The sequence below is a fragment of the Schistocerca nitens genome, chromosome 1, assembly GCF_023898315.1.
Source record: "Schistocerca nitens isolate TAMUIC-IGC-003100 chromosome 1, iqSchNite1.1, whole genome shotgun sequence".
NCBI classification, from domain to species: Eukaryota; Metazoa; Arthropoda; class Insecta; order Orthoptera; family Acrididae; genus Schistocerca; species Schistocerca nitens.
In genome coordinates, this window is record NC_064614.1 from 706,781,764 (window position 1) to 706,795,663 (window position 13,900).

Below are 13,900 nucleotides of genomic sequence, written 5' to 3' on the forward strand. Positions count from 1 at the left end.
CTGCTACGGTCGCAGATTCGAATCCTGTCTCGGGAATGGATGTGTGTGATGTCCTTAGGTTAGTTAGGTTTAAGTAGTTCTAAGTTCTAGGGGACTGATGACCACAGCAGTTGAGTCCCATAGTGCTCAGAGCCATTTGAACCATATTTACCTCAGTGTTATGGAGACACAGCAGAAATCACTCACTATATAAGTTTTCTATTATCATTCCTTGAGTACTGGGGCAAGGCCTACATCAGGACAATTTTTTTGTGTGAGCTACCCACACTCAGGGGTTAGTATACATTCAGAGGCAAACCTATTGTTCTCTTTCGATTGGCAGTTACCTAACCTGTTGTTCTGCTAAGTGGATTATGACCACCTGGGGATAATCTGCCCTTCTGAGAAACCAACCCACCCCTTTCAACACACTAATACAGGTACACTTTCCGCCCTGATTTATTAGAATATCACCCTCCACTATATCAATTTGATTGACTAATTAATTAAATTAATCAATTAATTAACCGCTCCCTCTGGTAAATCCCCAGTCCTCCCCTCTCCTCCAATTCTCTCCTCCCTCCCACCTGGAAACTGGTGGTTCTGTGCTGCAGAGGAAGGATCTCACGACAGGAAATTCAATCACATAGCAAGGTATATTATTTATTTATAAATAATTCGATTTTCAGAGGCTGAATCTCTCATGCTATTCATTATCTGCTGTTTGGGAAGATGCAGGTCTTATAAAATACGTGGAAAAGAAGTAATTACTTCCATCGCTTTTTTAAATTCCGATCACACAAGGAATACCATCATGGAACACTCATCACACGTAATTACAGTATTAAAAATCTTGAGATGGTAAATCACACATCATCCACCATCTGCTGGCCGGCACACAGTGACAGCTTGCACCACCACATCAGCCATTGGACTGCGCCATGCGCTGGTGTCCAAGAGATCACACTTGCCTGCCTGGGTCCCGCAACTGACAGACAGAATATCGTCCTGATCCCCAAAAAAGGTGTTTGGTGGGGACATCCTTTTGATGTTGATACTGAGAAATTCCTGTCGAAACACATCCTCTCTCTCAAGGGCCACATTCTGTCACTTGCCACAACTGGGCATGCACATACCAAAAAGATCGGTCGTGGTCAGATCAAACTGCTGACAAATCAACGTTTACCTGGTAAACCCTCAGCTGTGGATGTCTTGGAAATATTGCCTCATTCTATCAGACTGACTCAATAATTAAGTAAATCAAAACACCTTGTGTGGGATAGTTTTTCCTTGCTTTCCATTGGCGGATACTAAGACTGGGATATTTCGAGGAATTCGATACTGCAGTCATCCGGTTTCTAAGCCCTACTGGATTCTCTTGTCCCATATCGGTGGCTACTTCACAGTTAGGTCATTTGGTAGAAGTCTATCATGTTTGAGGTAGCTGAAGATTTAAAATTTCAGCTCGGCTGCATGCTATGTCCGTAAGCAATTTGCAGGAGGGACTGGACAGATGCATGCTCAAAATACAACTATTTGAAACAATAAAATGATCAATCGGGAATTTGACATTGTGATCGGTCTTTGAAAGCACTGTAGAATTCTTAAATTCTTCCTCTCTGCTACATTCAGAAGGTGGAGGAAGGGTCTACCAATTGATGAGGTAGCAACAACATCAAATACCTCTGCAAGACAGCGTCCACTGCAATCTACTGAGATGCACTAAACACAACATACTTAAACCACAATCCACACCGTAATAATAAACTGTCGTGACTAGATGTCAGAGATCGCTATCAATCGGGAATTTGACGTCGCGAATGGCCTACTCTGTGATAGAGTGGTTGGTGAAACTACCATTACAGCTGCAGCAACAGTTGTGGATGTGCGTGTAAGCCTGACTGCATCACCTCCTGCCATGGAGGGCACCCGGAGATGATTGGAGTGGAATAAATTCGGATGCTATCAACATGTCCAATGCAGACACCTGTCATTTTGAATCTTTTCACACAACACACACATCCACTTCTATCGCCACTCACCCAACACAGTGGTCACATCGCCCCACTGTTGCAACAAGATCAGACAGATCGGAGCATTCTTTGCACCTAATAGCCCATCAGAGGCTCAGCTAATCCATTACTTCCAGCCGATGACTCCTTGTGACCATTCCTGCCATCAGCCATAATGCACTGTGAGACAAACAGCTGTGACTTGAATGTATACAGTAGTTCTAACATATTCCAGTCCAACGCAGACACACCAGTTTTAAAAGTCCACTTTGCCTAATCCTAGACAGCGATGTGTTGACCATAAACCCCGAATTTCTCACGTGAAATGTAGATTTACCTTTTTTATACAAGTTATTTTCGAAGAAAAGAAATCAGGGCAAACACGCTTTTTCACATCACTAAAGTATTGTTACTAGTTGTGAAAATCCTGTAGCAGTAGGGCATAGGCTAAAGTTCCTGTAACTTTCTCATTAGGTAGAAAAAAATGTGTTCTAATCAGCTTAGTATTTGTTATGTCTTCCCTCACAGGACTAGAATATTAAACCCATTTTTGGTTCATAACGGAGTGCTAAGATCTACTTCTGTCACAGGACGCCTCCTCACTTTCGACCACCCTTAAAGTAACCATATGTCTCGCCACATACGAAGTCTCTTAAGGTAACATCACTGAGAAATTGTAAATATTAGGTTTATACCATGTATCTCTCCCTGTTTAGATGAGAGACTGAAATTTCGTTAAAATATATCACAACAACGAAAAAATTCCTGATTACCGCTCTACTGAAGAAACATATCTGTGGTACCCTAGCCATCGCTTCCACCAGCCGTGTGGCACGTCTTGATATCAAATTGATGGGTTAGTTAATTAAATTGATCATGAGAGTCACTTTGTATGGCAAGTAATTTATTTTTCTTTCGGCAGTCAGATTCCACTCACCAGGTAGCTCAAATGGGAATCTCTGGAGGGAAGACGATGTTCTTTTCGATGAACACTATCGAGCAACGACATTTAAAGCTGACCGCAGAAGAATTCTATAGCTGGAAACATATATTTTGTGTAAGGACCGTGCTATTAAAAAAACCATCACAATGACTATTTTAATGTCATCCTGCATAAAAAGCGGTCTAGGTTCTACAGGCACACGCAAGAGTCGCTGTTAGTGTTACGCTTTGTGGTAGAAATGCTGTCTGCGACTTGGAATCAGGTCTCTCCATTCAACCTCACACTTGCGTTGTATCCTATGGAGGCGTCTTTTAATGATTACTGCCACTGGTGAATCATATTAGTGCCACTCTCATATCTCGAAACGAGTCACCTTTTCGAACCTATGTGTTAAGGATCCCACACAGTAAAAATCTAGTGCTATTTTTTGACAGTCCCTCTGCATCTTGCAACTGTTCCTCAGTCTCTGCCCCACCCTCCCTGCAGATTTGTCCTTGTGATCATGCCAATCTAAGTGGGAACCAAACAGAAGGCAGAACGCGCTATATCTACCACCTTCTGCACATCATGGAGAAACAGGATGAGCTGAGCTAACATGACAGGACCGTGTTTTGACTACCCAGTGGAAATGGGAACATCTTCTCATAGCTCCTGCAACATAAGGTAGTAGAAAAGACAGTAGGAGCAGTTACAGTAACTGGAAGAAGGGCGAGGATTTTGTTACTGCATTGTGATATGCCTCCAAACTATATACGGGTACTGCAGTCTGAAGGAGATCTGTGTCTCTCAGAGTGCATTCATGTCAGTCACCCAAAAATTCTCTCTGTCGTCATTATTTTGTACCATCCAATAGAGAAAAAGTATAAACTATAAAAAACTCCACTAAGGTCACCTGACAGAGAACTCAATAAGATTTTACCACACTTCTCTCTTCTGCTATATTGGGAAACAGATACTGTCTGTGTGTTGACATTGACTGTATGTGGTGATCTCATTAAATATACATGCATTGGTGCACTGGAGCAGGTTATCAGTGATCGAAGTTGCTTGTACAGAACAGTGTAAAATTCCACATTTTTTGTCAGTAATAAATGCTGCCTTGGTCTTTTATTTCAACCATCCTGTGTGTTGTGGGAAGAGCAACATAGTTTGCTCCATGTGATGTCCAGTTTTCTGTGAGAGCCAGTGGATCGAGGTGTGTTAATGTCAGTTTAACACTGGGTGGAGACCTCAGTCATGATGGAAAAACAAAATATATGTCAGTGTACAATGTAGTAGTCATACACTGCTTGGATTTGTTATGGCAGAAAAAACAATGTATGACAAAACAACACAGGGACCCTGTCTTGCGAATGATAGTCTTTGGGATACGGTTCTCCTACAGTACAGGCAATGAAACTTTACACTGCTCTGTGCAAGCGACTTTGATCACTGGCCACCTGCTCCAGTTGGCCAATACATGTATATTTAAATGATTCACCACATATGGTCAATGTCAACAAGCAGATGGTATTTGTTTCCTGATTTATTGGAAAAGCAAAAGCCTGTTAAGTTATCTATCGGATGACATTAGCAGAGTTTCTTATAGTCATAGTTATTCTCTGTTGGATGATTCAAAATAACGATGCTAGAGAGGTTGTTTGGGTGACAGAAATGAATGCACCCTGAAATACACAGATCTCCTACGGACAGCAGTGTCTGAATGTAGTTTGGAAACTAATTTAAGAATTCTGTAGTGCTTTAAAAACCCAGTCATGATGTCAAATTCCTGATTGATAGCGACCTCTGACTTCTATCCGTGACAACGTATTACTTCAGATTGGGTCACGGTTTAAATGTGTCGTGTTTACTGCATCTCAATATATCGCAGTGGACTCTGTCTTGCAGAGGTATTGTTGTTTCCAGAATGAGATTTTCACTCTGAAGTGGAGTGTGTGCTGATATGAAACTTCCTGGCAGATTAAAACTGTGTGCCGGACCGAGACTCGAAGTCGGGACCTTTGCCTTTTCTCGGGCAAGTGCTCTACCATCTGAGCTACCCAAGCACAACACACGACCCGTCCTCACAACTTTACTTCTGCCAGTAACTCGTCTCTTACCTTCCAAACTTTACAGAAGGTTCGCAGGAGAGCTTCTGTAAAGTTTGGAAGGTAGGAGACGAGTTACTGGCAGAAGTACAGCTGTGAGGAGGTGGCGTGAGTCGCGCTTGGGTAGCTCAGATGGTAGAGCACTTGCCCGAGAAAAGGCACAGGTTCCGAGTTCGAGTCTCGGTTCGGCACACCGTTTTAATCTGCCAGGAAGTTTCGTATTTGTCGTTATTTTTGCTATCCCACCACTCCTCCTTCCGAATGTAATGGAGAGGAATAATTTAGGAATTCTACAGTGCTTGAAAAATCCAATCACAACATCAGATTACCGATTGATCAATTTATTGTTTCTGATAGTTGTGTTGCGAGCACACATCTGTCCAACCCATCCTGCAAATTGTTTTATGACATAGCAAGCAACTGAGCTGAAATTTGAGAATTTTGGCTACCTCCAACGTGACAGACTTCCTACCAAATGGCTTAATTGTGCTTGTATCCACTGATAGGAGGCAAAGGGAAAAATGTAGTAGGGTTTGGAAACCTGATAGTTGCAGGATCGAATTCCGCCTAATATCCTATTCCTTATCCACCAAAAGGAGGCAAGGAACAACTGCCTCACACAAAGGTTATTGATTTTCTTAATTATTCAATCAATCTGATAGAATGAGGCAATATGTCCATCTATAGCTAGAGATTTACCATGTAAACGCTGATTTGTCTGCAATTCATTCCAACCGTGACCAATAGCGCATACAGGCTTTGCTGTTGCACGCAACAGGACATGGCCATTGAAAGAGAGAGAGAGAGATATCATGTGTTTCGACAGGAAATTCTAAGGTACCAATATCAAATGGTTGCTGCCACCTGACCCTTTTGTTCGGGGATTAGCGCGACATCCATTCTGTCAGTTGCGGGGCCTGAGCAGGCAAAGTGACACTGGCATTTGGTGCAGTCTGGCGGCTGCTGCATTGGTGCTAGTCGGCACTGTGTGCAGGGCAGCAGATGGCAGATTTACGTAAATGAGTTAGACAAAAATGACCGTTTGTGCCAAAAAAGTCTCGCTTATTTGGCGTGTGTTACAATTGCCGCAATATTAGAAAGGCCTATTTCGTTTTATCTAGCAGACAATGACTAAACAGACGTAATCAAATCGAGAAAGTACACCAATCTTGGGTACTATTCGTATTAACTGCTTTTTCAGTATTAGGTAGCAAAATTTGGTTTTTTCATGTAGAAAAACCTTTGACGAATTTTGATGAGGTAATAGATTCTTTCGCAGAAAGGAAAGCATGCAAGATTGGAGAGGAATAAATGCTAGGACCTAAGGATTGAAGAAACATGTTCTGTCTTGCTTGTCTCGTTTCTTTACTGCTTTTATGTTTCCTATGTTTAATTTTATGTCACACAAAGGAGAAAGTTATTAGCTAATAGGCGATAAAGAGTGCAGATTTCCTGAAGAGTTCTTATTCTCCCGGTCAACAATAATCCCACACAATATTAACTATGAGTTATTGTTTTAAGGGGGGCAGGCTGTCAAACCGGCCGACTGGGAGCAAGAGAGGCATCACAGGACATTTTAATTTCCACTGTTCTGAATGTAGGTTTAATAGCTTCCATTACAAAATATACACGTTTGAGTTCCAAAGAGAGAAATACAGTGGCGTGCGACAGAAGTATGCCGTGTGAAGAGGCGTGGCACTGCACTTTGGTACATTTAAGACCAAATAACATGTATTACATTTCCTCGAACATATATGTTTTATACATCAAACTCTTCATAAAGATGAGCGCTACAAAATGATCGTATTTTTGAAAAATCGATTTTTTAAAAATATTTTGACGTCCTATCTCAAACGCTCGAGGGGGAAGGGGGGAGGGGCCGCTGTTATCAAGTTTTTGTTCTGGTTCGGAAATATAATAGATCCGGAACTGCTCCGGTGCAGTGTGAAACGATCTTTCTGGCTTCTAAGATGTAGCAGTACACCTGCCAGCCGGAATTCTATTGCTTAACACTTCGCCGCACCCCGCCAGGCTTTGCCCCGCAAAAGGAAGAACGTGGAGACCGTGACAGGGCTGGTACGGTACAGGTGAGAGGAGGGAGGGGGGAGGGGGGAGAGGCAGTGGCTGCCTGGACTGCACGCTGTCCATCTGACATATTTAAGAAACATTTTTAAAAACTGAGAATTTAAAAAAGATGGGTTTCATTTACAGAAGTATAAATTTATAGCGAGGAGAATATCATCTTCACTCTTAGAAAATGGTGAGAAAGAGTAACGTTAGACACTCGATTATGGAGAGTAGGTTGTTTATGTATGTGAGTCATGCTCCCTTCCATATTACTGTACTGAGCTCACTGCTGTACCGTAGGTCAAAGGAAGGCGGAAAAGAACCACTGTTTCGCATCATGTCGACGTTCTTCGCTACTTTCTTCTATACATTTCTATCGTGTTTCCTCTGGTGTGTATCCCCACTGTTGCGGTAATCACAGTCATCATGTTCGCTTGATCAGACGCGTTATGTAGAAGATCAGATGAGGAGTTCCTGCTATAGAACTGCTCGTCTGCTGAACTTTAATGCTGTAACTGACACATTTGCTTATAAAAAACCAATGGAAGCTATTTTATGAGCGTAACGACTTAATACATTAATTTATAACACCCTACAGAAGTATGCCTTGTTCATCGCTGAGTCATAATATGGAATGCAGTGTAGGTCTTACATTGTAGTTGATATTATTTGCTGTACATCTATTACGTTACAGAAAAATTCATCCAATGTCACGAGACTGTGTCTCCTGCTTGTTTGCAGTAGAAACCAAGGGTGAATTTTAACTTACGCATCGAAACTAAAAGCTTACTTTGGCGCCAGTTGTACGTTAACGTTTCATGTGTTTGGTGAGAGTGTTTCATGTGTTTGGTGCAGTTATCAAGCCTGTTCGTTCATTATCAAGTCATATGTGTCGAGCTGAAATGGCGGTAACACAGAAATAGAAGGCATTTTGCTTTTTCTGTTCCAACAGATTCAATTCAGTTGCTATTATTCGGCGTGATATTCGTTGAGGGTAGAGGACGGCACCTCCTCAAAGCATTTGACGATGGCACCAGCAGTTTCACAGTCTTCAAGGTCTCCTAAGTTCACGTAATGTGAATGTTCGTGAAAGACTTCTAATGCATGCCTCTAATTCCAACACCCCTGGGAGAGCCGCAACACCGTGTACCAACAGCAGGGAATGTAGTATCTGCAGACACGCTCGCAATAGTATGACACGAGTTTGAATAACGTCTGGCTCTCTGTCATTCCTCCTGGTAGAGAACACTTCGAGCTTTTGGTCACAAAACGTAACTGCAAAAAGCACCACAACATTGCATGTACATACATGTAAAAGGAATGCCCTTGTAAAATCGGATGGTTCTTTGGAAAGTAAAAACTTCGTAGTTCTATGCGTAAGTTAGAATCTATCCCAAGATTATATTCTCATTCATGCAGAAGAATAAGTCTTTCGTCACTGGATGATTGTTCTTGAAATATCACGTATAACACTCAAATGACATACTATGTAATAAAACAGAACTTGTTATCGAAATAAACTATCTGATCAAAAGTATCCGGACATTAGTGGACGTTAATGTGGGGTGTGCCCATCTTTCGCCTTTATGACATCTTGAACTTTGCTGGAGACACTTTCAATAAGGTGTCTGAATGTCTGTGGAGGAATGGCAGCCGAAACTAGAGAAGGTAGTGATGTAGGGCACTGGATTCTGGAGCGATGTCGACGTTCTAACTCATCCCAAAAGTGTTGCACTGGATTCAGGTCGGGTCTCGAGACTTGTTAGTCAATTCTAGGAATTTTATTGTCCACAAACCATTACCTCACAGATGCTTCGTTATGATAGGGTGTGTTGTCGTGCTGATACAGTCATGGTCTGCAAACTGTTTCTCTACTGCTCGCAGTATACAATGCTGCAAAATGTGTTCGTATCCTTCCTTGTTCAGCGTTTTTCTGAAGTGCAATAAGGGGACTACATCATGGTAACGAAAAACACACCCTTACCGTAACACCACCTCCTCCATGCTTCACTGCTGGCACTACACACGATGGCAAGTAACGTTTTCCAGGCGTTGGGCAAACACAAACCCTTCAATAGGAAATCCAACAGGGTAGAGCGCGATTTGTCACTCCAGATCGCTCATTTTCAGTTATCCACTGTCCAGTGGTGTCGGTCTTTACATCACCTGAAGCGTCGCTAAGCACTGCCTACAGAAATGTGTGACTCATCAGTAGTTCCCGACCACTGTATCCCATTCTTCTTCAGCCCCTAAGCACAATCATTGTCCCAGATGACTAGTGGTAGCACTTTGTAATCAGGAGTGGTTCCTTCCGCTGATTTCATGCGATTTTTTTACTACCACCCTCCGGAATGCTCGACGGTCCCCGAACGGTCTAAGGCGCTGCAGTCATGGACTGTGCGGCTGGTCCCGGTGGAGGTTCGAGTCCTCCCTCGTGCATGGGTGTGTGTGTTTGTCCTTAGAATAATTTAGGTTAAGTAGTGTGTAAACTTAGGTACTGATGACCTTAGCAGTTAAGTCCCATAAGATTTCACACACATTTCAGCATTTTTTTCGACGGTCCCTGTTCGTCAGCACATGAGGTCTGTCTGGTCTTGGTTTAAGTGTGGTCGTATCTTCACTGAAACGTCCCTGATGGATCATCTGTTACTCAGATGACTTCAAGTGGCAGGTCCACGTTCGAAGTAACTGAGCTCTCCTGAGCGAGCCATTCTGCGTTATTGTTTCTCTGCTGACAACAACTCCCACCACCTTTTTACTGGCACGTCCGCCTCTTATGACATATGGACCTCAATTCCGCATTACCTAGGAATCTCCGCATACTTTTAATCAGAGAGTGTAATTGTTTCGTAGCACACTTGTGACGCTACAACTTGAAGCAGTTTTGTCCCGTGTCGAACGCGTTACTACTCGTGTGCTCACGTAAGGCGAATTAACAGAGATCTCAATTAATTGCAATCGTACCGGTATTCCTATCTGATACTGGTACTTTCTTTGCATCTAACACAAGGGGGAACTTTAGTTCTTGTTACTGATTTTATTTCGATGTGTACTAACATTACGCCGGCCGAGGTGGCCGCGCGGTTCTGGCGCTGCAGTCTGGAACCGCGAGACCGCTATGGTCGCAGGTTCGAATCCTGCCTCGGGCATGGATGTGTGTGATGTCCTTAGGTTAGTTAGGTTTAACTAGTTCTAAGTTCTAGGGGACTAATGACCTCAGCAGTTGAGTCCCATAGTGCTCAGAGCCATTTGAACCATTTTGAACTAACATTACATACTTCCCCAAAGAAATATCAGGGAGAAAAGGGGAAATACAACTAGATACCTTATACACTAGAGAATATCATCCAGGAATCCAATCTCCTATACGAGAGAAACGATTTTCATCAGAATTGGAAAAACAGGTACAATCTTCCAAAAATATTAAGGGCTCCTTCTCCTAAGGCAGGCTTTGGTACGAAAGTCCTCTGTTGCGACGTATGGCGCCAAGGCATGATGGGAAACCTAGGAGGAAGAAAGACATGCTTTGTACCTACGTCTCACCAGGTAGAACATGACCACTGTGCTTTTCAGCAGTTGGCAGGAGACCTATTTATTGAGAACGGAAGCGTACTCAGGAGCAGTCACTCTGACGACCAAAAAGTCCGGAGCACGCCTGCCCCAGGCTCCACTTTTTGCCGACGTTAGTGCTCGTAGTTAGATGATGCACTCAGAGTAACCAACAAACGTTGCGTTCGGCTCCTGGCACTTGCCTTGTTACAATTTTGCTGTTCGTTATGTTGGTCCGAGATGCGTAATGATGCTTGGCACTCGTATAAAGGACCATGGATTTAGCTCACTGAGAGCAACTGTATCGTGCAGGAGCGATGTGGCACCCTGCTGTAAGCTGCCAAGCACTGTCGTCATAGCCATCGGATAAGACCACATCGAACCCCCCCTACCCCCTATTCGACGCCTCGACTACTCTGTCACAGTTCAGTTTTCTCTCTAATCTCTCTGTTTTAACTCGAAATCATGTTCCTGCAGAATCACAAGCGCTGATGCTGAATCGAACCTCTACAGTAATTGTTTGGTGTTCTGTCTACTGCCATCAGTTTAATAGCTTATTACACCTAGGTGACAGAAGTCACGCAGATATACAGATGGCGGTAGCATCGCATACACAAAGTATAAAAGGGCCGAGCGAGGTGGCGCAGTGATTAGCACACTGGACTCTCATTCGGGAGGACGGCGTTTCAAATCCGCGTCCGGCCATCCTGATTTAGGTTCTCCGTGATTTCCCTAAACCGCTTCAGGCAAATGCCTGGATGGTCCCTTTGAAAGGGAACGGCCGATTTCCTTCCCATTCTTTCTCTAATCCGGTGGGACCGATGACCTCGCTGTTTGGTCCCCTCCCCAGAATCAACCAACCGTAAAAGGGCAGTGCATTGCCGCACGATGGGAATTAAAAGACTTTGAACGCGGAATGGTAGTTGGAGATTGAGGCATCGGACATTCCGTTTCTGAAATCGTTACGGAATTCAATATTCCGAGGTCTACTGTGTCAAAAAAGTGCCGACAATACCAAACTTCAGGCATTACGTCTCACCACGGACAATGCAGTGGCCGATGGCCTTTATTTAACGACCGAGAGCAACAGCGTTTGCGTAGAGTTGTCATTGGTAACAGACAAGCAACACTGAGCGAAATAATCACCGAAATCAATGTGGGAGGTTCGATAAATATACCCGTTAGGACAGAATGGTGGAATTTGACATTAATGGGCTGTGGTAGCAGACGACCGGCGTAGTACCTTTGTTAACACCTCGACAACGTCTGCAGCGTCTCTCCTGGGCCCGTCATCGTATCTGTAGAATCCTAGACGACTGGAAAATCGTGACCTGGTCAGATGAGCCCCGATTTCAGTTGGTAAAAGCTGACGGTAGGGTTCGAGTGTGGCGCAGACCGCTTGCAGCTATCGACCAATCTGTCTAGAAGGCACCGTGAAAGCTGGTGGTGGCTCCAGAATGGTGTGGGCTGTGTTTACATGGAATGGACTGGGTCCTCTGGATGTTCGTCTACTTGGAGACTATTTGCAGCCGTTCGTGGACTTCATATTCCCAAACAACGATGAAATTTTTATGGAGCGACAATGCGCCAAGTCACCGAACCACATTTGTTCGCGGTTGGTTTGAACAACATCCTAGCGAATGATTTGGCTACCCAAATCGCTCGACATCAGTCCCATCAAACATTTATGGCACGTAATAGAGAGGCCAGTTAATGCACAAAACCCTGCACCGATAACACATGCATAATCGTATTTCCGCAGGGGGGCTTTCAACGATTTATTGATTCCGTGCAACGCCGCGTTTTTGCAAAAAAAAAAAAAAAAAAAAAAAAAAAAAAAAAAAGGTTCAAATGGCTCTGAGCACTATTGGACTTAACATCTGTGGTCATCAGTCCCCTAGAACTTAGAACTACTTAAACCTAACCTAAGGACATCACACACACCCATGCCCGAGGCAGGATTAGAACCTGCGACCGTAGCAGCAGCGCGGTTCCGGACTGAAGTGTCTAGAACCGCTCGGCCACCGCGGCCGGCCGTGTTTCTGCACTATGCCGCGGAGAAGGACGTCCGACACGATATTAGGAGGTATTACATGAATTTTGTCACCTCTGTGTAATACTATCTGTCTTCTGCAGTGGTATCTTTTTTGTATCAGTACATTTGTGACGGCTGTACTTGGCGTCATTTCTCAAGAGGAGTCACTTACAGGGCGTATTAATGTAGCAAGTACTTTTCGACTTAACGAAGCGTGCCCTGGCTCACGAGACCCCACTTGCCTGGCTGCTGGCGAGGCTCCCCCGTGGGGGGCGAGGTATCGGACGCCGTGCACGGAGCAGCCGCGGGCCGCCTCGGCGAGCAGCGGCCGCAGGCTGGCCGCGCGCCGCCCGCCACACCTCCGGCCCGCCGCTGCAGCCACAGTCGCAGCCGGGGCCACGGCGCGCCGACCGCACTTGCGGGCTGCCATCCGCGTCCTCTTCCGGCCGAAGAACAGCGTATTCTGAGGCCGTAAGTGCAAACGTGATACTAAAGATTCCTCTATTGGGTCGTTTCGTGATTTTCGACATCTGAGTTCAATATTTGCAGTAAAAAGGTTTCGGATTGTGACAACACTTTTACGCGAAATGTAATACAGTATTTTAGCTTGCAACAATATTTTTGAAGCCGCACAAATAACTGTGGTACTGAAGCTCACGTATCAACGAAAATCGACAGCACAGATGAAACGTCATTTCAGGAAGAAATATTAATGGGCCTTGTAGGGAGAGAGAAAATTCCACTCCTGAAGAGACGAAAATATCTACAAAATACCAATACGGGGTGCTACAATGTCCTCAGTGTGCTCATATGTCCTGTGTACATCAGTTACTTTAGTTTCATTTAAGAGACATGTTTTTGCACATTAATGAGTGTGGCGGTAGAAGGACAAACAAATTTGTTGCTGTCGTGTGCCAAGTGGGAAATTCTCGGTTACTTCTATACAGTGAGAAGACCAGAAGCTGAGATTTTTTCCAGCAGTGTGGTTCAACTGTGTGTAAATGAGCCTCTCTTAGTCTCTGGGAATGGTCTCAAAGCCAGTATGAGGAAACTGAAGAGAATCAGTTTCTATGTGGACGGTAGACTCAGGTGAGCCGTTCTTCGTCCGAGCTTTAACTTACGCATCTAACCATCACAAAATACAGCATGACATGCATATTTGCTGCTGTGGGTGTTTGAGTCTCTCTGTCCGAGAAGAGAGAACCTCCTGCAATACTCAATAAGTGGC